The sequence below is a fragment of the Macaca mulatta genome, chromosome 2 (genome assembly GCF_049350105.2).
Source record: "Macaca mulatta isolate MMU2019108-1 chromosome 2, T2T-MMU8v2.0, whole genome shotgun sequence".
Taxonomy (NCBI): Eukaryota; Metazoa; Chordata; class Mammalia; order Primates; family Cercopithecidae; genus Macaca; species Macaca mulatta.
The window spans coordinates 152,400,496-152,422,885 of NC_133407.1; the positions used below are offsets into that span (position 1 = coordinate 152,400,496).

A 22,390-nucleotide genomic window follows, 5' to 3' on the forward strand; every position below is an offset into this window, starting at 1 on the left:
GGGCCTGGTCTCTGGGCAGTTTTCTACCCAGGCCCCTCAGGCCCTCACAATGTGCCCAAGGCTGCTGGGCCCATCTTCCAGGGGTGATCACTGAGGCTCAGGCTGGCTAAGGCGGCCAGACCCCAACCCCTAGCCCTACCCTGTGGGAAGAAGTGCCAGGTCTGGTACTCAGAGGTTAGGCTGGGCGCAGGGAGGGTGAGGGCTCCGCAGCGAGCGCGCCGGGCGGCCTGTAGGAGTCGGGTCTGTGCGTCTGGGCTCTCAGCTAGCGGCGCCGGCCCGGCCCCCTCCCCGGCGAGCGGCCGAGACCCCGCCCCGGAGGTGGAGGCGGAGTCAGTGGAGGGGGCCGGGGACCGGTTGGTCCCGCCCCTCGCGCCTCCGCCCCGCCCCGCGCGCACTCAGCCGGGGGCCGCCCGGGCTCTCGACGCGCCGACGGCCGGGCGGACGGACGGACGGACGCCGAGCGCAGCGTCCCGCGGTGAGTGCACGCGGCCCCTCCCGCCCGGATTCATCCCCGTCGGTCCGCGCCTCGCAGCTCAGGACTCGGGGGTGCTCGGACGCTCCGACGGCTCAGCGGACCCTCGGACGCGCCCAGCGGGCTGCCCGTGCCTCCACCCGCTCCGCCGGTCCGACCGGGTCTCGCTTTCCCGGTCCCAGCGCGGGAACGGCCCGCGAGCGCCGCGACCCAATGTACAGATGCGGGCACAGAGGCTGGTGCGGGCTGGGGGCCGGGGGTCCGAGGGCGGGTTCCCCCCACCCCGGGTCCGCAGCTTCCTCTGCTCTGGGTCTCCCTTCTCCCCCAGGGCCAGCTCCCACCAGTCATCCCCCGGTCCCACTGCTCACCCCCACCCGGACCGCAGGACCTCGCCGCCCCTCTGGTTCAGAGAGCTGGGTCAACACCCTCAGGGAAAGAAGACTAGAGTCCCTGGTCTAACACTATCCCCTCCGTCACCTCCAAGTCACACTCACCACCACACACGCACTCACACCAGCAGAAGTTTCTGCACGCTCTGTGTTGGCGCACCCACCCTCCCTGTCACCCCGTCCTCCCTCTCCCAGCCCCATGCTCACCCCCCCCCACCCAGCTCCCCCAGGCCAGAATCTCTGACATTCATCTCACGTCCGCTCAGCACACAATGCTCCACACACGTGCCTTGCACACTGGCACCTCTCCGAGGCATGCCTCTCTTAGCAGGCAGTTGTGTCTCTGATAAACACATGTGCCCTTACTGCCCTCTGACACGCACACATGTCTGCCACACAGGGGTAGCCATCACACGCATATCTCCATCATATGTATCACACATGTGTCTCTCACATGCATGTGCTCCTCAAATACCTGGAATCACAAACACTGGGAGTGCCACACACACTGTGAGTCTCACACACGAGTCACAGACCCCCACGACTTCACAGTCCCAGCCCCCCCGGCACTCCATGGGCAGTCCTCCCCTGTCCTGGGGGGTGGGGAGCCGATTTTGAAGGAGGGAGGTGGTTGCTTCTGGTGGAGGCTGCTTATCATGGGACCTGGCTGTGGGGATCATGGGAGTGGCTCAGCCTCAGGCTGGGCCTGACTCCTCACCTCCCTGCGTCCTCTCTCCCTTCCCCTGCTCCAGTCTCCCAAATACGGGTGCTCTCCCTCCCTTTTTTGCTGCCACAAGGAGTTGTCCATATCAGCTTTGCAGTGATCACTTGGGCCAGTCCCAAGCTGGCCTGAGCCAGCAGGCATCCCCTGACAGGCCAAAAAGAGAAAAAGGGAAGTGGATGGTTTGGGTGCTTGTGTCTACCCTGATGCCCCTGAGGTGTTGGTCTGGGCCCTCCCAGAGGGAGCCCTGATGAATTGGGTGGCAGCTGAGAAGTGTTCCCTCGGCCTGGCATGGATTGGGAGCCAGTGTGTGTTTGTGGCTGATAGGGGCTCTGGGCCTTAACTTCCCTATATGCAAAATGGGGTGAAGACTCCCCAGCAGGAGGAAGAGAGTGAGGGAGCTACTCCCCTGGGGTGCACCCTTGACTTCCCGCCCTCCCCTCCTGCAGCTGAGCTGTGTGATGGGGGTGAGCAGGGGATGAAGTCAAAGAATCTTATTCCGGAGGCACAAACCTGCCAACCCCGGCTGTGGCTGGCCCTGCCTGTTTTGTTTGGCTCTCACCATGTTATTATTATTTTAAAAAATTAATTAGCTGCCAGCATTTACAAATTGGCAGTTTTCACGTAAAAGTCCGGATTTCCGTCTTCTCTTGGAAAAATCACGAGGTCTGGTAGTTCAGGACCTGCATCCCCTGGCTGGTGCTGCCCACTCCCAACTCAGGGGATGGGGCAGGGGCGCTGTTAGGTCCCTGTCCCCACCTGGCCCTCTTACACCTTCTCAGTTCCTGCCTGGCCTGTGTGGCCTTTGTGCGGCTGTGACTGCTGCATGCATTGGGCTGATTTTGCTCCATTGCCTGCCTCAAGCATAGGCCCAGGCTGGTCCTCCATGCATGGCTGGGGAAGCCCTGGGCAGGCCTCCTACCCTTCAAGGCCTTAGTCATTGGAGCAATGAGTGGCGCCCAGGGCCCTGGGCCACAGGGCATCTTTGTGATGGTGGCAGACACTTCCTGCTAGGCTGTGGGGGACAGTGGTTTGGGGACCCCATGAAGCAAGAGCTTATGCCAGACAGCATTCTCTGAGGCACACTTTGTTCATCACTTTTCTTCCCAGAGCCTGCCACCCGTCCCGCAGGGTGGAACTCTTGCCCCTATTTAAGAGATGGGGAAGGGGAGGCTGAGAAAGGGCCTCCCAGCAGGCAAAGGGGAGAGCTGGGGATCAGCCCAGGATCTTCTCCCTCCAAAGCAAAGCTCTTTGCCCCTCTCAGTGAGCCACTAGTGAGTGGGAGGACTTGGTCTCCTTGGCCCTGGCGGGAGTGCCCTGAGCCCATCCACACCTGACATGAAATAGGTGCTTCATAAATGCCTGGGGCCTGCTGATGGTAAGTGAAACTGTTCTCTGCAGCAAATTTGGGCCTAAGGTGATTCCACAGCCACTTACATCACCTTTGACACTTTTCATCTGCTGTAAAACCTGGCCCAGGATTCCTACTTGGGTCTTGATGATCACATTCACCGTGACCCTATCACCACCAGGTGGAGGCCACTGAGTCCTGGGTGAGTCCAGGAGGTCCTGGGACCATCACGGTGTGTCCTGTTGGACACCACATGCAGTGTTTGCTTTGCATTTAGGAGCTGTGGGTGTGAGCATCTTTTCTTTAAACCCCTGGTTGGCCTAGGCACATGAGATCCCACATGGGACTGAGGGACTCAGGGCCAGTGTTAGGTAGGGGCAGCTCCCCCTCCCAGCTTATGTTCCCCTGGGTGGCTGGGTGGGCGGCATGGTGTGGGGCAGTTGCTGCATTGTTCTATCCCAATTCCCGTGGCCCTCTGCTCTCTGCCTGCCATCTGTACGTGGCTGAATTCATGTAAACTCAAGGCCTCCTTATGTGTGGCCTCCTGGAAGTTTGCTGCCTGAATGAAGACCAGGCCTGTGTGCGGCACGTGGAACTTGAGGTGGGGGAAGCAGCCCTGGCTTCTTCCTTGTATCTCCTGGAGAGGCTGACCTTAGCTTTTTTATTTCCGTCCTGCTGGGGGAGAGGTGCTGGGCCTGGACGTGCCAGGTGACATGGAGGGCCTGGGGCCAAGGCTGGTCTGTGTGTGACTGCGGTGTGCTCCTGGGTCTGGTCCTCCCTCTGCTGGGCCTCAGTCTTGCATTCTGTAAAGTGGATGCTTCTGATGGTTTTCAGTGCTCAGGGTCTTGCTGTGGGGTGGTGGGGGGTGGGATTCTGGGACTGCTCTGCAGGAGGCAGTTGGGTGTGGGCCACCTCTCTGGCTTCCTGAACTCCCCCATCTGAAAGCCATTCCCTGAGATCCAGTTCCAACCTGGGACAGGCTTCTGGGCACTGTGTTCTCCCTGGCTGTTTGTGAGGCAGGAGCTGCAGCTGGGGGCCTGGCTCTCCTGGGCTAAATGGGGAGTCACTTGCCCATTCTGGGCCAGGCACGGTCTGGATAGGGGGCTCACAGAGGACAATGCAGACACTGTCATTGCTCCCATACAGTTTATATTCTAGTTGGAGTGGTGAAGTGGGGTGAGTCGAACAATTGGAGCTGTATTTAGACGCTGTCAAGGAGGTAAGGCCTGCTGGGAAGCGGCATCTAGGTGGGCAGGGAGGGCGCATTTGAGGAGGGGATTTCTGAGCTGAGCAAGGGCGGAAAGAGAGGGCAGCTTGTGCAAAAGACCTGAGGTGGAGCCTGCTTGGCATGCTAGGGACAAAGAAAGAGAGGAGGCTAGAGTGGGTGATGGAGGGGAGAATGGGGCAGAGGAGGCAGACAGGGAGTTGGAAAGCTATTGGAAAGTTTTGAGCCGGGGTGCGATGAGGTCTGATTTTCATTCTAAGACCCCTTCCCTAGCTGTGAGGTCGAGAGGCTTTGTGCCTCCGTGGAGAGATGTTGGCAGGACTGCTAGGCTGCCTGCTCCCCTGTACCAGGCCGTGTGCTGGGGACAGGCCTCACTTTGAGAAGCTACAGGTAGGTGGGGGAGGTCAGCCTGTCCATAGGTGCTGAGGTACGGGGTGATGCATGCTGCTTCAACAGATGATGGCTCATCCTCGCAGGGAGTATTATACAGCTGCAAAAAATGACTATGCTCTCGATGGAAAGGTCTTCAAGATCTGTTATGAGAAGAAAGCAAGGTGTTGACTGGTGTGTAAAGTGTGCCACCTCTTGTGTAAAATTGGGATATAAATTCACATCCACTTGTATGTGCATCAGCAAATCAGGAGCTAGTTTCGGTAGTTACCTGTGGTCACCTGGGGTTGGGGGGACAAGGGTGAAAGGGGAGGTGAGACTTCCCACCTCATGACCTGTTATATTTTCTGGTTTTTGGGCTGTGTCACTGTGTCGCCTGTTCACATTACATGAAATTAAAAAGTAGTTGGTGGTTGAATGTTCATTCGTGAGTTTTAAGTGAAAATGTTTAAGATGGTTTTAAATTCCCTGTGTTACTGACCTTGCTGAACAGACTTCTTCCTGGTGTGATATATGAAACTTTCCATTGTGATTAAAATTATATGTTACCAAAGTCACTTTTTGCAGTTTGGCCAGTGGACAAAAGAAAAAACCCCAGCCATTCTCCCTCCCGCCTTGCCTTCACCTCTCTTCCTGTGGGTGTTCCCTTCTGTGGAGACTGCAGGCTCTTTCTGCGGGGGCATCACTGCATTTAACATTCTGTCTGAGCCTGTTTTCTCAGTCTGCCCCACTGCCCCAGGGTTTGGTGACAGGTCTGGGCCCCAGGGGGCGGGGAGCAGGCCCAGCTCCTGGTCAGGGAGCAGCCAGGTGCAGGGAAGTCCCTTTTTGGCATTCTGCAAAGTTCCAGTCCAGCTCTGCTACGCACATACTGTGTTCCCTTGGGGCCAGTGTGTCACATCTCAGGTCTCAGGTTCCTCCTCTGTGAAGTGGGTGTCAAACTCCCTAGCTCTCAGGGTGGTTGGAAAAAGGAAAAGAGGAAGTGAGACTGGGTCTGGTGGCTCACGTCTGCAATCCTAGCCCTTTGGGAGGCCAATGCAGGAGGATCACTTGAGGCCAGGAGTTCAAGATCAGCCTGAGCAACAAAGTGAGACCTCATCTCTACAAAAAATATAAAATTAGCTGGGTGGTATGCGCTTGTAGTCCCAACTACTTGGGAGGCTGAGACGGGAGGACCACTTGAGCCCAGGAGTTTGAGGCTGCAGTGAGCTGTGACCACGCCACTGCACTCCAGCCTGAGAGAAGGGACGAGGTCCTGTCTTAAAAAAAAAAAAAAAGGAGGGGTCGGGCATGGTGGCTCACGCCTGTAATCCCAGCACTTTGGGAGACCGAGGCAGGCGGATCACAAGATCAAGAGATGGAGACCATCCTGGCCAACATGGTGAAACCCCATCTCTACTAAAAATACAAAAATTAGCTGGGTGTGGTGGTGTACACCTGTAGTCCTAGCTACTTGAGAGACTGAGGCAGGAGAATCACTTGAACCCAGGAGGTGGAGGTTGCAGTGAGCCGAGATGATGCCACTGCACTCCAGCCTGGCGACAGAGCAAGACTCCGTCTCAAAAAACAAACAAACAAACAAACAAAAAAAAAAACAAGGAGGAAATTAGAGCACATGCTCCTTTATTCTGTAGGTGTTTATTGACCACCTGCTGGGTGCTGGGGACTGTTCTGAGTGCTGGGGGTAAAGCAGTGACCAAGACAATGTCCTCTGCCCCCACAGAGCTGGCTCCCACAGGGAGACTCAGATGGGAAACACACTGATTCACACTGTAGTGTCCTTGCTGACCCTGTGTGCGAGGAGGGGTGGAGACGCTGGTCCAGGACAGGGACTGGCATTGGGGCTGTTTTAGGTAAAGTGTCAGTGGGGGTCAGGACCCAGCCCTGGATGTTGCTGAGGGGAGGGACATTAGGACTGAGGATACAGCAGGTGCAGGTGATTGGGTGTGATGAGGAACTGCTGGTGGATTCTGGTTTGGGGAGGGGTGGGGTCTAATTGAGATCCTAAAGGTCCCTTCCCCTGCACTGCTGCTGGCAGGGAGCGGGCTGGAGGGCAGCTGTGGGGATCCATACAACAGTGTCCAGGTGAGTGAAGTTGGGGCTTGGATTAGGGCGGTGGCAGCATTGGAGGTGAGAGGTAGTCAGATTTGGACTGACTTTGCAGGTGGGGCTGCCAGATTTCTTGATGGATTGGAAGTGGAGTGAGTGAAAGGGGAGGCCAGGGTGAGGCCGGCCGTCCTGCCCCATGGTGGACACAAACACCATGCGTGGCTTCTGGTCCTTAGCAGCCCTCTGTCATCCAGTTTCTTTCCCCAGATCCCCGAGTGTGGGTGGTGCAGGTGTCCCTGTGGTTGCAGGCAGCTCTGCCTCCAGGGCTCCTTCTGAATGCTGGGGCTGCAGAGGTCTACCCTCCCAATAGACCAGACAGAGGGGCTGCTCCTGTATGCTACAGGGGCAGAGGGGACCACCGGGCTGTGCCTCCAGCCAGGCATTATGGGGTGGTGGGGAGCAGTGGATTTGTGACTTCACCTCGGGAGGGCCAGGAGCCTGACTGGGTGTTGTGTGGGGAGGGAGAAAGCCAGGGAGGGGCTCCGTGAAGTTGGCGTTCCTGCTTTAGCATCTCTATGAAACCCTTTGCCAGGGAGTGTGCCCCAGGCCTTGGATTCTCTTCATCACCCCACAGTGCTGGCAGTAGCCTCTGGTGTGGGCCAGTGCTGTGTCAGGGGCTGGTGCACAGAGGAGTGGAACACAGGGCCCCTCCTAAGGTCATACCCAGGGGCACCTGCATGGGTTGTTCTGAAATGCTTTGTCGGGACCATCCTGGAGGAGAACGCTGAAGCCATGGGAGCTGGGGAGGCATCTAGCTGAGCCTGGGTGGTCAGGGAGGGCTTCCTGGAGAAGGTGGTGCAGGCACTGTGATATGAAGGTAGAAGGGTGAGGGGCACCTGGGGACAGGAGAAAGCCTGGCTTCTTTCAGAATGGGGGCTTGGAGGAAGAGTGGAAAGTAAGGCTGGCGAGGCAGACTAGACCCTGAAAACAGGCCCTCCAGTCCTGGTCTGCAACAGGCAGCCTCAGGGCGTTCCGAGCAGAGGAGGCGCAGCCAGACCGTGAGGTTGAAGGGTCCCTCTGCAGCCCAGGTGTAGGGGTGGGTCTGGAGAGGGCAAGGCGGCAGGTGGGAGGCCTGTGAGAGTGACAGGGCCGGGAAACTGAGGCTCAGAGGGGGGCGTGCTTGCCTGCAGTCGCATAGCGACTGAGGAGGAAGAGCTGGGACGGGAGCCAGCTCCGTCCACCTCCGAGTCCTGCCTGGCGAGCTGCCCTCGCATACGGGGCACCGCTGCACGCCCACAACACACAGTCGCCTCCTCCGGGCACGTCCTTTCCCAGGGCCCCTCGTGGGTCAGCCGTGCGTCATTTTGTGCCATTGTCTTCAGTTATTGGAATTTGGAAACGTTGCAGAAATGCCTCTCTCTCCTCATATATGGAGATTGTTGCAAAGCAAGTGCTGGTTTGGGGAAAGGTTATTTCCTTCCTCCAGGGCGGGGAGCCCGGCTTTCCTGAGAGGGTCTGTGTTGTAGGCGGCCAGTGCGTCCCGCCCAGGTCTGTGTGCTGGTAAGGAAGTGGTGCCACCCACCTGTGCCAGGCCAGGGATGTGGGGGGCAGCACCCACGTGCTCAGACAGACCCTGCCGGTCCCAGGCCTCACACCTTGTCAGGTCTCTGGTTGCTCTTCTGTGAATCGGGGGCACCCCCGGGCTCTGCTGACATTGTTGCCCAGGAAGAGCCTGAAACGGGAGGAGGTCTCTGAAGTGTAATGAGGCCCAGCTGGGTGCATGGGGAGCTCTGTGGGCGTTGAGCGCTGCCTGGGCCTGAGCCCCCGGAGCCTGCGTCATGAGGGGTTTGTCTCCCAGCCTCAGCTTCTCCATCCGGAAAATGGGCCTGGTGGTAGGGGCCCCCAGTAGGGTTGGTGTGAAGGCTCAAGGATGAATGGAGAGCCCCAGGCCCGCTATGGGGAGGCAGACAGCGCTGCTGGCCGTAGCTGGTTCTTGAGTCTGGCTGAGTGCAGCCACCCATGTCTCCTGTGGCTTCTGTCTTCTGGCCACGGAGACACCATCATCTGGGTTGGGGCCAGCCCTTGGGCTTGTGATCGGGGTACCCCAGTGCTTGATAAGCCTTCCAGAGTTCTTCCCTTCTTAGCCTTGGACCCCCATCCTGGCCTTGAATTCCCAGCCCCGACCTTGGTCCTGAGTTGAGCTTTTAGATGATCCAGAAAGTTCTGTTCTTAGAGTCTCCTCAAAATGAAAACACATCGTCAAAAAACATTGATGAGCATGCATGCGTGTGCCCGCACACACATGTTCTCTCTCTCTGTCTCTTGTCTGTCTCTGAAGATCCTGCTCGTCACTGTATTTTCTTAGATAACTTCCCTAGCCCTTGGAGCGGAGACACTCACTGTCCTCGTGGTGGTTGGTGTTGGCTAAGCATCTCAGTGTCCTCCCTCATCTCTGTTCCCCTGCATGGCTGTGGAAACAAATTTCACCGCTTTGGCCCATGGGCATCCCAGGGGCCCTGACGGCTGTTGTCTGAAAATGGGGCTGGTGGAGGCAGAGAGCTTATATGGGGACCTGTGCACCTTCTTGGGGGAATAAGCCAGAGGGTGTCAGCTTCCTTTCTGAAAGAGTGAGGATGAGCTTCACCACCATATTTTCGGCTGCATCCTCCTACCTCCTCTCATTGACATCATACTTAATAACTTAATGTTATTTAAAAAAAATCCCTTCTCCATTTTGCTTGTACTTACTTTTTTTTTTTCTTTTTTTAAGACTGAATCTCACTCTGTCACCCAGGCTGGAGTGCAGTGGTGCGATTCCGGCTCACTGCAACCTCTGCCTCCCAGGTTCCAGTGATTTTCCTGCTTCAGCCTCCCGAGTAGCTGGGACTACAGGTGCATGCCACCACACCTGGTTAATTTTGTATTTTTAGTAGAGACGGGGTTTCACCATGTTGGCCAGGCTGGTCTCAAACTCCTGACCTCAGGTGATCCACCCGTCTTGCCCTCCCAAAGTGCTGGGATTACAGGCGTGAGCCACCATGCCTGGCTGCTTATACTTGCTTTTAAAGGAAACCTTTGATCACAACTGTAGATAGAAATCAGGATCACTTGCCCTAAACCTGCAATACCCATAAAAATAAATATAGCACTAAAAATACAGTGCTTAACATCCTAGCCACCTTGTATTTCCTGCCACAGCCTTGAGCCCGAGTGAGTGTTGCCTGGTTTTTATTTATGTATTTTTATTTTTATTTAATTAATTTATCTTTTTGAGACGGAGTCTCGCTCTGTCTCCCAGACTAGAGTGCAGTGGCACAATCTCGGCTCACTGCGAGCTCCGCCTCCTGGGTTCACGCCATTCTCCTGCCTCAGCCTCCCCAGTGGCTGGGACTACAGGTGCCCGCCACCACGCCTGGCTAATTTTTTGTATTTTTAGTAGAGACGGGGTTTCACTGTGTTAGCCAGGATGGTCTCGATCTCTTGGCCTCGTGATCCGCCCACCTCGGCCTCCCGAAGTGCTGGGATTACAGGCATGAGCCACTGCGCCCTGGTTGTTAAAAAGAACGGTTGGCAAGTGTCTGAGAGGTGTGGGAGGCACACCCGTTCTGCCCAGAGACGGTCTCTGATAGTCGGATTGGTTCAGAGGGAGTTGCGGGGACATTTCCTCACCACAGGACCACGGAGCCTTGGTGCTTGTCCCTGAAATCAGCTGTCCCTGCACAGTCATCTCTAGCCCTACTGGGAAAGGCCCCTGTGGCTGGGCATGGCATACCTCACATCTCCTGGGGCTGCCTTGGTGTGTTTCGTGCTGGGCTGGGGTCAATGGAGGAGGCCCCAGGCCTCTAGCAGGAATGTCTTCTCTGAGACCAAGTCTCTGGCTCTCAGGGAGTGGCCATGTCCTCTGTGTCCCCAGCTCCATGCCCTAAGACTGTCGTAGTGGGTTCCGGCTGCTGCAACAAATGTCACAGATGAGTCAGGGAGGGGATTGAAGATGGACATTTATTTCTCAGTTGTGGAGGCCGGAAGTCTAAGCCCTAGATTTCGTTCCTGGTGAGAGTTTTCTTCCCGGTGTGCACATGGCTGCCTTCTTGCTGTGTCCTCATGTGGTGGGGGGCAGGGAGTGGTGGAGGGAAAGAGAGAGAGAAGGGAAGAGAGGGAGGGAGGGAGAGCGAGTGAGCCCTGGTCTTTCTTCCCCTAAGGACACTAATTCACACGTGGGGGCTCCACCCATGTGACCTCATCTAAATCTCCTAATGGGGGGCCCCACCTCCTGATACCATCCCACTGGGGTCAGGGCTTTCACATAGGAGTGTGGGGAGGACACAGATGTTCAGCCTGTAACAGACTGGTTTAATGAACTGCCGAGGATGGAAACGCTGTAACACCAGCTGCTGGTCCCTGAATGGTCACCCTGTGACCCCAAGGCAGGGTGTGGTGGGGTAGCCGTGGCTTCCTGTGCATGGGATGGGAGGAGTGACCCCTCCTTGGCCCCAGACGTTGGAGTTCCCAGGGGCTGGTTGGGCATCAGCACATGACATGGTAGCCCACCTGTGACCTGGGCTTGGTCCCCCGCAGTGACTTCAGAAGTTGGCTTGCCCATTGCTGGAAGCAGGGGCCCCTTTGCACAGGCTTCTCTGTGTCTGAGGCTACTCAAGAGACGTAGGGGCCCCACTCCATCCTCATGGAAGGACTAGTGATCTGTCAGCCCTGGGTCAAGCTGCGGCCACCAGGACTCCCTCACGCCCCATCTTTCGTCTCTGCCTTTCTCTGTGAGCCTGCTTGATTCTCTCGAAATGATGCCCACCACATGGCAGGAAATGTGCCCACCTTCAGAACTTGCTGTTTCTTCCCCTGCAGGTGGTCTGCGTTTTCTTTTATTTCCACTTCAAGAGCTCAGGGAGGGGCCGGGTGTGGTGGCTCAAGCCTGTAAACCCAGCACTTTGGGAGGCCGAGACGGGCGGATCACGAGGTCAGGAGATCGAGACCATCCTGGCTAACACGGCAAAACCCTGTCTCTACTAAAAATACAAAAAAAAACTAGCCGGACGAGGTGGCGGGCGCCTGTAGTCCCAGCTACTCGGGAGGCTGAGGCAGGAGAATGGCATAAACCCGGGAGGCGGAGCTTGCAGTGAGCTGAGATCCGGCCACTGTGACCAGCCCAGCCTGGGAAGAACGTCTGCCCTGGGCCAGTCAGCTGTGGCTGGGGAGGGTCAGGGGGTCATGTGTTGATGTGGCCCCAGGGGCATGTCTGGAGCCATTCCCTGAGCCTGGGGACTGAGCGAGGCAGCCTGCTGCCCTAGGAGGGCTCTAGTCTACTGCAGATATACAGTTTCATAACCCCAGCAACTCAGACATTTTGGGGTTAAGTCAGCCACGAATACAAGAAGGTGTTTCTTCTTTCTTTGTTGTCACAATGTCAGGATAATTTTGGTTACAGGTGATAGAAAGTACAATTTCAGCAAAAAAGTCATGGAACTAAAAAAGTACAGGATGTAGCTTCAGGCATGGCTATATCCAGGGCCTCTGCAGACGCCATCCGGACCGGGTCTCCGTCTCTTGCTCTGCTGTTCTCTGTGTTCCATACTCCCAGGCAGGCTCTGCCATGTGGTGGTTAGGTGCCCCAGCAGCTCCAGGCTCAGAAGCTCTGGAGCAAGGCAGCCCCCTCCCAGGAGCATCAGCATGGGCCGTGTGACTGGGTTGTGTGACTGTTCTGACCTGTCACCGTGGATGGGGCAGGGAGACCTCTCATTGGCCATCCAGCAGTCCGCCTAGCCTGAAGTGTGAGAGGGGGTTCCCCAGAGGAAAAAGATGTGATGAGACCCATTGTGCAGATGAAAGCATTGCTGCTCAGAGGGTCACATGCTCCGAGGTGCCCAGCAACCTAGTGGCAGGCCTGGGTTCAAATTTGAGCTCCAATCTCTGGGAGTCCAGAGCGTGGTCCTGCTGGCTGTCTCTCTTGGCTTTGGCAGCAGGGGCTGACTACCTTGGAGGCCTCCAAGGCTCTTGAGCCTGACGGTTACACCACAGACTGGGCCAGACACCGCTGTTGGTTACACACCGGCCGCCTCACTGGCAGCCCTGAGAAATTCCTAAATTTCAGGGCCGTGCAACTAAATTGGGCACAGCAAAGGCCTGAGGGAGTCACAGAGGAGACTGGGCTGCCCCCTCCCCTGGCTGCTGCCTCCTTCCAGATGCTGTGGTGACCGAGGGAGCCTGGGTCTGCCGTAGGCCGGCCCCGCCTGCCTGTCTGCATAGGCTGTCTGTCTCTGGCTGTCTGCTTGACTTTCGGTCTGTGCTTCTCTCCATCTCTCTGTCTTGCTCTCTTTCTTTCTCCCTGATGGATCTCTTCCCTTGTCTCTGTCAGTCTCTGTGTCTCTTTCTGCCTGTCTCTTGCTGGCCCCACTCCCCCTACCTGGCCACCCAAGTCTAGGATCTCTGCCCTTTGTGAGACTAAAAGGCAGACGCAGGAGTGAAAGTGCTTCTGTATGGAAGGTGGACACGCACCTTGGTGGTTTAAGTCACTTAGCCAGTGACTAGCCAGGTGACTTCAGGGAAGCCTTTGTTTCTGAAGGCCCTTCTGGGATAAATGTTTGTGATACCACATTCATAACTCATGCCATCCTCTGTGCCAGCCCTGTGCTAGGGCCATACGGATTAATTAATCTACCCCTCTCCACTTACCCACCCATCCATATACCCACACACCCATCCGTTCACTCACCCACCCATCCACCCACCCACTTTTTTAGCCATCCATCCATCCACCCACCCATCCATCTACCTACATACCCCACCCTCGGGGCTTGGCCTTAAAGCATGGGGTGGGATTTGGGTGTTCAGGTTCTAGGAGAGTTTCAGGAGAGAGGGCATCGCAGGTTGAGCTAATGATAAGAGAAAGATGGGGGGTTGGGAACCAGAGAGCGTTTTCCAGTTTAGCAGGGGTTGGGTGTGTGGAAGACAACAGAGGGGAATGGGTTAGGAAAGCTAGGTGGGGTTAGATGGTGAAGGGCTTTGAATGTCTCCGTTAGGAGCTTTTTCTTTATCTTTGGGCCACAGATCTTCAGCCAGGGGTCTGTGAGTGGACTCCAGGGAGTCTATGAAACTCCCTCACACAGCAGTTTTAGGTATGTGCCCATGTGTCTATTAAGGCTTTTGGTTGCAAGGGACAGAAAACCTGGTCCAAGTTAGCTTAATCAAGAGTAGTTCAGATCATTGTGAAGTTCAGCTTTTCAGTTAGCTTCAGGCACAGCTGGATCCAGGTGCCGGGCAGTGATCCCTATAACCCTGTTTCTCTTTGTTGGATTTCTTGGCTTTTATGTGTTTTATGAGCAGGTGCCAGCCTCTGACGGTCTCCACTTGATGACAAGATGGCTTCAGGTACCCTTGATGTTAAATCATCTTTAGTCTAATACAGTAGGAAAGAGAGAAGCCATTTGCCCAGTGTTTCACCTGAGGTGGGTCTTATAGGCTGTAATTGTGCTGGTGTCCATCTCTGAGTCAGGCACTGTTTCGAGGGGGAATGGGAAGTGCTGATTGGAGCTCCAGCAGGGTGATGGGGGCACAGAATGAAATCTAGGGGCTGTTCTTGGAAAGAGGCTGAATATGTGCCAGGTGGTCAGAAACCACCCGGCGTCGCTGCAGAGCTTGGTTCATTATGGGCCTTTTTTTGGTGGAGCTGGGTGTGTGTTATCCATAGCTTTTTTCACTTTCTCTGGCGGGCCAGAGCTGATAGAGAACCATTCAGGGTTTGGAGCAGGGATGAGAGGTGATGAGCGGTCCCTGGAGGCAGGATCTCGGTCCAGGGGCAGACCACGTGGAGGATGCCTGGGGATCTTAGGACTCCCCCCACCCCAGGAGGGGCAAGGGTGTGCCTCCTTTTAGGGTCGGGTGGAGGGTGTGTGGAGCGCCAGGTGGGGAGGGCGGTGAGCTCAGCCTTGGCCGTGGGCAGCCTCATTTCTCATCGCTCCCACCCTGGGAGCGTTTCCTCTTTGCAGAGGAGTAACTTGTGGGGAAGGAAAATACCAGCTCTCTTCAATGCCAAAAGCAACATTTTCTTTTCTCAAAGGTTGATTAAAAGTCACGGACATTAATCTTTGTAATTTTTCACCTGCTTATGTTGGTAATGAGATTAGTGATTGTGTATGTAGGGTCAGCTCTTACCTAAAATTGAAGGAGCTTTTTATTCATTTCTTGTTTTTTCTTGTTTTAGGGAGGAGAGGGAAGGGAGGAGAGAAAACCCTGGCTGTTCCACTTGAAGGATTATTTTTCCCAGGGTTCTCATGAGCTCACCCTGTTGAAGGAAGGCCCCAGTAACCAGTGAGCGTGTGAGGAGCACGGGACACCTGGCACCCTAAGCCCCACCTGCGGCCCACGGCTTGGTCTGTACTTCACATGCAGGGCTTGCCCTGGACCTGCCGTCTCCCTCCTCCTCCTTGGGGGTCTCACACCACCCATCCAGCCTCACCTGCTCAACAGAAAGGACCACAGACCTCTCCTCATCCTCCTGGCCCGGTAGCCCTTTCCTCGCAGCCAAGCTTCTGGTCTTTTTGTACATCATGCTATTATTAAGACATTTGCCCATGAGGAAATGAAGGCAACTGTAGTTTTCAAGATTGAAGCCAACTTGATTACTTTGCTTTGATAATTTGTGAATTTCAAATCACTCCCCTTCTTTCCGTTTCTCCTGCCAATACCTTCTCTGGCTTTTGTTTCCTTTTTCTGGATTACTGCAATGGTACTTTTTAATTTTTTAAAAAAAATCTCTCTATCTTTTAGTTATGGGGTTTTGCTCTGTCACCCAGACTGGAGTGCAGTGGTGTGATTATAGCTCAATGCAGCCTCCAACTCCTGGGCTCAAGTAATCCTCCCACCTCAGCCTCCCAGCTAGCTAGATGCAAAGTTTCTTTGAAGGGGAAGAAAACACACACATACAAAAGAGTACCTAAAAGTCAGTGTAGGGTGGTAGAGGAAATTCTTGGATAACCACCACCTGGGCAAAGCAAGAGGACACTGCCTGCCCCCATAGGTCCTCCGATTTCCCTTACTGGCCACTAGACTTTGAGGGTGACAATTCCTGCTTGACTTTCTAGTTCTGGTTCCTACATTTGCAGTCCCTGAATGATATAGCTAAGATTTTACCAGGTTTTGTACTTTATATGACTGGAATCTGTCTCAGATTTCTCAAAAGGGGTGTCTACAGTTTGTTCTTCAATTCCCAGTGTGCTGTGACCTAGTGGTGGCCCTGCCACTCTGTTGGGACAACATCCACTAAATGTACCAGATGTTTTGCCGAGGTCCCTGGGCCCTGGATGCAGTGACTGACTGAATGCCCCCTCCTTGGCATCTCTTTTTCCTTGATGTGCATGTCCCCCTCCCTAACCTCTATCATTTTTCTTTGTGCTGCTCGCTTCCCAGCGACCACTCTCTTCCTTGTTCGCTGCGTGCCAGCTGCAGTGTGTCAGGCTGGCTCCTGCCTCAGGGCATTTGCACATACTGTTAGTGCTGCTTGGAATACCGTTCCCCAGATCTTTGCATGGCCACCACATTTTTACATGATACCACCAAGTAGGTGTTGGCTGAAATGTTGCCTCCGAGGCCTCCTCGTTTGACCATTATTGCCAAAGGAGCATGCAGTCTGTCTCTGTCGCAGCGGCCTCATTTCTTCCCCCCATCAGAATGTTGGCTGCATGCGGGTAGGACTTTCTCTCGTCTTGTTCACTGCCATATCCCAGCATCTGCAGTGGGCTGGCCGGTAGCAACTGTTTGATGAATAGCTGCAAACTAAAGGACTCTAGCTCTACTTTCTCGGCCAGACAGACCTGTTCAAATCCCCACAGCTTTTACGATTTATGTGGCCTTGGACAGATCATTTACTCTGTCTGGGCCTCAGTTTCCTCATTTGTAGGTGTTAAATGGTTAAGGAAAATAAATATCCCTGGAAACTCGCAGTCCAGTGATTGGCATTGTGTTGGCACTGAGGAAGTGATAGTTAGACACGAACTTGATTAACTGCTAAAATTCCTGCTTAATGCTTTGTGCCAAGAACAAGTTTATTTTTCCCCAGTGAACTAGATGACTTCCTCTTATCAGAGAAGGAGCACCAGGTCACCCTCTAATTTCCCTTTTGGCCTTGGCTGCCAGGAAGCATACTGCTAAGGGGAGGTCTCAGGAGCAGCCCTTATTTCCTGTCCATCTTCAGTGCAGTTCTTCTTCCTTTTCTTCTCCCTATTCTTTCTTTATTTACGTTTGGCTCTGCAGTGCATGTGTGTGATTATTGTCTTTTATTTTGGTAAAATATATGTAACATGAAGTTTATTTATTTATTTTTTCTGATGGAGTCTTGCTCTGTTGCCTAGGCTGGAGTACAGTGGAGCGATCTTGGCTCACAGCAACCTCCACCTCCTGGGTTCAAGCAATTCTCATGACTCAGCCTCCCGAGTAGCTGGAATTATAGGTACATGCCACCACACTTGGCTAGTTTTTGTATTTTTAGTAGAGACGGGGTTTTACCATGTTGGCCAGGATGGCCTCGATCTCCTGACCTTGTGATCTGCCCACCTTGGCCTCCCAAAGTGCTGGAATTGCAGGCTGTGCCTGGCTGAAATTTACCATTTTAACCTTTTTAAGTGCACAGCTCAGTGGCATTATGGAAATTCACATTGTTGTGCAACCATTACCACTATCTATTTGCAGAACTTTTTCATTATCCTGAACAGAAACTCTGTTCTCATTAAGCAGAAACTCCTCCTGCTTCCCACCTCCAGTCCCTGGACCCACCATTCTACTTTCTGTCTCTGAATTTGATGACTGGAATCACACAGGATTTGTCCTTTGGTATCTGGCTTATTCACCTAGCATGGTGTCCTCAGGGTTCATCTGTGTTGCAGCGTGGGTCAGAATGCCCCTCCTGTTAAGGCTGATAGTGTTCCATTGTATGGAATATTTTGTTTATCCATCCATCCATTGATGGTCACTTGGGTTGATCCGTGTCACTCGAGTATATCATGAATAACAGTGTAGTGAACTTGGATGTGCCAATATTATTTTTTAAAAAATTACTTTCTGGGCCTCAGGTGGTCTCAGGCCCACTTATAAATTAAGGGTAGATTTTTGGACAGTTTCTAGGACCAGGCTGTCTTGCCTGCCTCTGCCTAGTGTGTGTCTGTGTGTCTGTGTGTCTGTGTGTCTGTGCTCAGTAAACTCCATGGCCACTGTGGGTGCCCACCCAGGTCTCTCACCTGGTGGTGCACATGTCTCCCAGTGGCCACAGGTGCTGGCTGCTGATGGCTCACACCTGTGCCTTCTCCAGCCACCTGCCCTTTGCTGGCAGGTGTCACTTCCCCATGAGGTGCCTGGGAGGTCACTCTCCATGGTCTTTGGCCAGTGACTGACATGCCTCTGAGTGGGATGAGACCGGGGCGCCCCCCACACTGCATGGCTTCTCGTGGGTCTCTGGACTCCAGCTGAGATGCAGCCTTGCCCAGCTCCCCCTGGCTCTGCCTGCTTTCCTTTGCCCTTCTCCTGAGAGCTCTCCCCCGACAGACCATGCCCTCAAGCGTCCCTGCCTCGGACTCTGCTTCTGCGGAGCCCAGTCTAAGACAGGGTGCAGCTCACATATCCCTCTGAGCACTGTGGGTCTTGCATTACTGTGGGTGTTGGGTTGGACTCTGACACAGCTGACCTACTGAGGCTGACTACACCATGTGGCTAGGGGTGGTCTCCTTGGAAGAGGGCGAGAACTCCCAGCATCTACCACATACAGAAGAGGAAGGTCCTAATCTAGGAAACCAAGCTATTCTGGAGGCGACCCTGGGGCGGGATGGTTGGAGGGGCAGGAGCTCCCACCTCATCCAGGCCTCTCTCCTCCTGGTGTGGTCAAGAGACGCTCTGGCCTTGGAGTGTTCAGGCTGGTAGAGATGACCCAGGGAGCCCAATGATGCCAGTGGGAAGGGAGTGTGGATCCCAATTAGTCCAGGGAAGCCCTGTTGCTGGGCCCCACAGCTTCATTGTCAGATGTCCTGACATTAGTTATCATCTTGAATTAATTATCGGTGGATAATATTGGCAGCTAATTTAAAAAGCACCGTGTGGGCCCCACAAACGCATCTGTGTGTGGACAGGCTGGGGGTCTGGTTTGTGCCTGCTCTCTGCTTGGACTTGGGCCCGGGGGCAGCTGTGTGGGCGGAGCCAGTGGGCCAGGTGGTACTGATTCCGGGTTTCTTTGTCACTGTCTTGTCTGTGAGTGTGTTGTGTGTTTATTTCCCTGCTGTCATCCTCAGCTGTTTGCAAGTCCCAGTCTTTTGATATAGCTGCTTATTAGTTTTTAAAAGAGATCCCCTGCAAATATTTTAAAAATTTTAAAGCCATACCGGCACCAACTTGAGACTTCGTTCTTATCTATAGTTGCCTGATCAAATGGAGGTTGCCCAGTTAAGTTGGAATTTCAGATAAGTGACGGATGTATCCCAAATACTGTACAGGACATCTTTAAATGCTAGACAGTTTTCCAGCATTTCTCTGAAATGCCTGTGCACATCCCAGATCTGTATTTGCTGGATCTCATCAGAGCCAGAAGGGTCAGAACTGGAGGCGAGAAGACCTTTCCTTCCTGATCCAGTGTCGTATCCTGTGGCCTGTGTAGCCACTAAGGTGGGACCCCACTTTCCACAGTGGCGGCACTGGAGATGTCCCCCCCAGTTGGCCTTGACCTTCCATTGTCCTTGCCAGCCCAGAGAGGTTTCATCTGGGGCCTGCTGTGGATGAATGTGGAGGTTAATTTATCTAAGGAAGCAGTGTCGCTTTACTATAGGATGTGTGTTTGTTTTTGTGGTAGGTTGGGGCTCTTCCCTGGATAGCAGAGTGAAGAGCTTGTGGCCAGGTGAGAGAGGCAGCTGGGGCCTGAGCCACATCCTGAGGCACTTCTGCCTCTGATGTGCCAGAGCCCTCCCTCCCCATTCTGACTGCACCAGGTGCCTTGTGGGGACGGGGCAGGTCTCCAGGGGGCTCACACTGTGTGCTGAGTCACCTGTCCCTGCTGGACACTCCCTGGGGAAGACCCTGGCTGAATGTCTCCCCGCTCCCACACTGCCCTGTGCACGTTCAAGTGATGGCCCTGAGTGCGTCACCCCAGGTGTGAACCCTGCTGCCACTTTAGAATACCCTGGTCCCCCAACCCACAGCAGGGATTTGATCAACAAAGACCAAAGCTGTGGTAGCCCCACCCACCGCTGGTCCTGTCTGGAGCCTGCTCTGTGTCTCCACTCCAGCGGCAAAGCCTTGCTCACAGTGCTGGATGCACTCCCAGATGCTAAGTGCTGAGTGCCACTTCATAGTAGCTTGACATCCTCATTGTCACCTAAATGCCCATTGTCGTTTTGGCTCTTCCTATGAAGAATGGGCTGCCAAATACAGAGGAATGGCTAGGCGCATTCCTCTGTATTTGTGATCCCAGCTTGTGATCACACGCTTGTGATCCCAGCACTCTGGGAGATGAGACAGGGCGATTGCTTGAGCCTAGGAGTTTGAGACTAGCCTGGGCGGCAGAGCAAGATCCTGTTTCCTGCCTATTTTTTAATGCCATGATTTATATTACACACATGATGATATGTAAAGCATTCATCTTTTAAAAATGCCAACAGTTGCCAACCCTCACCCCTCCTAGGGGTACAGCCTGAGGCCAGCCTGGACAGTGACTGGCCTGGTGTCCTCCACCTGCCAACCTTTCCGGTCCCCAGATGGCAGCCCGGTGACCACCAGGGCCATGTGGACCCGGTACAGCCTTCTCTGAGTCGCACACTGGGCGTCAGAAGCACAGGGTCATGGAGTGCATGTGCTGAATTCTCCCATGAGTACTACCTTGCAGAGAGGTTGCTCCAGGTGACACTTCGGCCGGTGGCATAAGAATGATAATAACACCACTCTGCTAGTGTTTGCCTTCCTGATGGGTGCAAGGGAGAGACTGCAGTGGTTTTACTTTGCATCTTGCTGGTTTCTGCGTCCCCACCCGGGAGGGCTGGCTTGCTGTAGTGTGACTGCCTGGCAGGCCACCACATTCTGTCCCAGGGGCTTTGTTTGCTGGCCGGGCTCTGACTGCTGGGACTGCCCCCCACTGGGAGGTCAGGCCTCCTTCCCCACCCCATCTCCAGGGGTTTCTCTTTTCAGGTTGGTGAGGGGTGGGGGCTGTCTGCAGAGGCTGGGGCTGTGAGTAAACTCAGTTGGAGCTCCCAGGAGGGGCATGTTTGATTCTGTGACCCTGCAGTGTAGAGACTGTGCCCTCCTACTTCTCTCTTGTACGAGTGTCCCCAGCCCTGCTTGCTTATTTCCGGTGATAGGGAGCTCCCTCCTGCCCAGCAGCCTGGTCTGTCCCTGCCCTGGAGGGAGCGTTCTGCACTTGAAGCTGACGTCTGCCATCTCTTCCATGCCCCCACCTCCCGCCCCACACATACACGCTCCATTGGGAACAACTGTGGAGGTGTGAGGACAGTGGGGTCTGCTTTTCTCCCAGGTGAGCCACCCCACGTGGGCCACTCCCTCTCCACACATCCCAGATAGTCCTTTCCCCTCCTGAGTGGACAACCTTCAGGCAGCACCAGGGTACTCTGAGCTGCATGCATTTGGGGGGCCCAGACGACATGGGGAACCTGGGAGCTCACACCCCATGTGATATCTCAGGGTGGCCAGAGCTCTGTGGCTTGAAACAGGAGTTGGAAACCTGAATTTTTATGTGAACGTTTTCAATTTATGCATGCTGGTAACCAATTTAAAATGAGAAACCCACTATGTGGGCCAAACAAAATGCACTTGTGGGCCAGAGAATGCTGGTGGGCCCCCGACCATGACCTGAGGTGTGGTGGAACATGTTCACTGTGTGGATGCAGAACCAGGGCTCACGGAGGGCAAGGGCCGTGCCTAGGGTTGCGCAGTAGATGTGGAGAATGTAGAGTCAGGCTTGGGCCTGATGTTCTTTATGATTGCCCTGGGCCTGGAGTGGGGAGATGGGCAAGCCTGAGGTTTGGGATTGCTTGAGCATGGACAGAATGTGATGCCGGGCACCCAGGAGGCCGAGGGGCCAGGCCACCCTGGGGGCTGTGCCAGTGAGCAGAGCAAGGGGACAGACTTGGTGGACCAGGTGGTGGTGCAGGGTGGGCTGGGCAGGAAGTTCCTCTGGAAGAAGTTCTAGGACAGCCCTGTGTCCTGTGGCCAGGGTACTGTCCTCTCAGGACGCAATGTTCATACCTAGGTGTGTGATGCACTGGAAGGCAGGAGGGCAGGGAGCTTGGGTCTCAGTTCACCAAAGATTTCCTTTTGTTTTGAGACGGGGTCTCTGTTGTCCAGGATGGAGTGCAGTGGCACGATCTCGACTCACTGTAAGCTCCACCTCCGGGGTTCAAGCAGTTCTTCTGCCTCAGCCTCCCGAGTTGCTGGGATTACAGGTGTGTGCCATCATGCCTAGCTAATTTTTATATTTCTGGTAGAGATTGGGTTTCACCATGTTGACCAGGTGTCGAACTCCTGACCTCAAGTGGTCCACCTGTCTTGGCCTCCCAAGTGCTGGGATTACAGGCGTGAGCCACCTCGCCTGGCCAAAGATTTTCTTTCCTAAAAGGCACTGTCAGCTGGCACGGTGGCTCATGCCTGTAATCCCAGCACTGTAGGAAGCTGAGGTGGGAGGATCACTTGAAGTCAAGAGTTCAAGACCAACCTGGGCAACACAGTGAGACCCCTGTTAAAGAAAAAAATTAGCTGGGTGTAGTGGCGTGTACCTGTAGTTCCACCTACTCAGAAGGCTGAGGTGGGA

The 22,390-nt window shown here is 54.6% G+C and overlaps 1 protein-coding gene across 25 annotated transcripts in view; it reads left to right on the plus strand.

Annotated features, from left to right (window-relative positions):
• FBLN2 (fibulin 2) overlaps window positions 1-22,390 on the plus strand; it is a 111,173-nt gene that overhangs the window by 19,961 nt on the left and 68,822 nt on the right. For 11 of the 25 annotated variants that reach the window (XR_013414209.1, XR_013414206.1, XR_013414207.1 and 8 more), the window contains exon 1: window positions 333-475. The exons of 12 other annotated variants lie outside the window; for them this stretch is intronic. The gene's annotated coding sequence lies outside the window, so the exon portion shown is untranslated. Of the gene's footprint in view, window positions 1-326; window positions 476-22,390 lie in introns of those variants that run through there. 2 more of the 25 variants (XM_015130196.3, XM_077993508.1) reach the window with 2 other exon arrangements.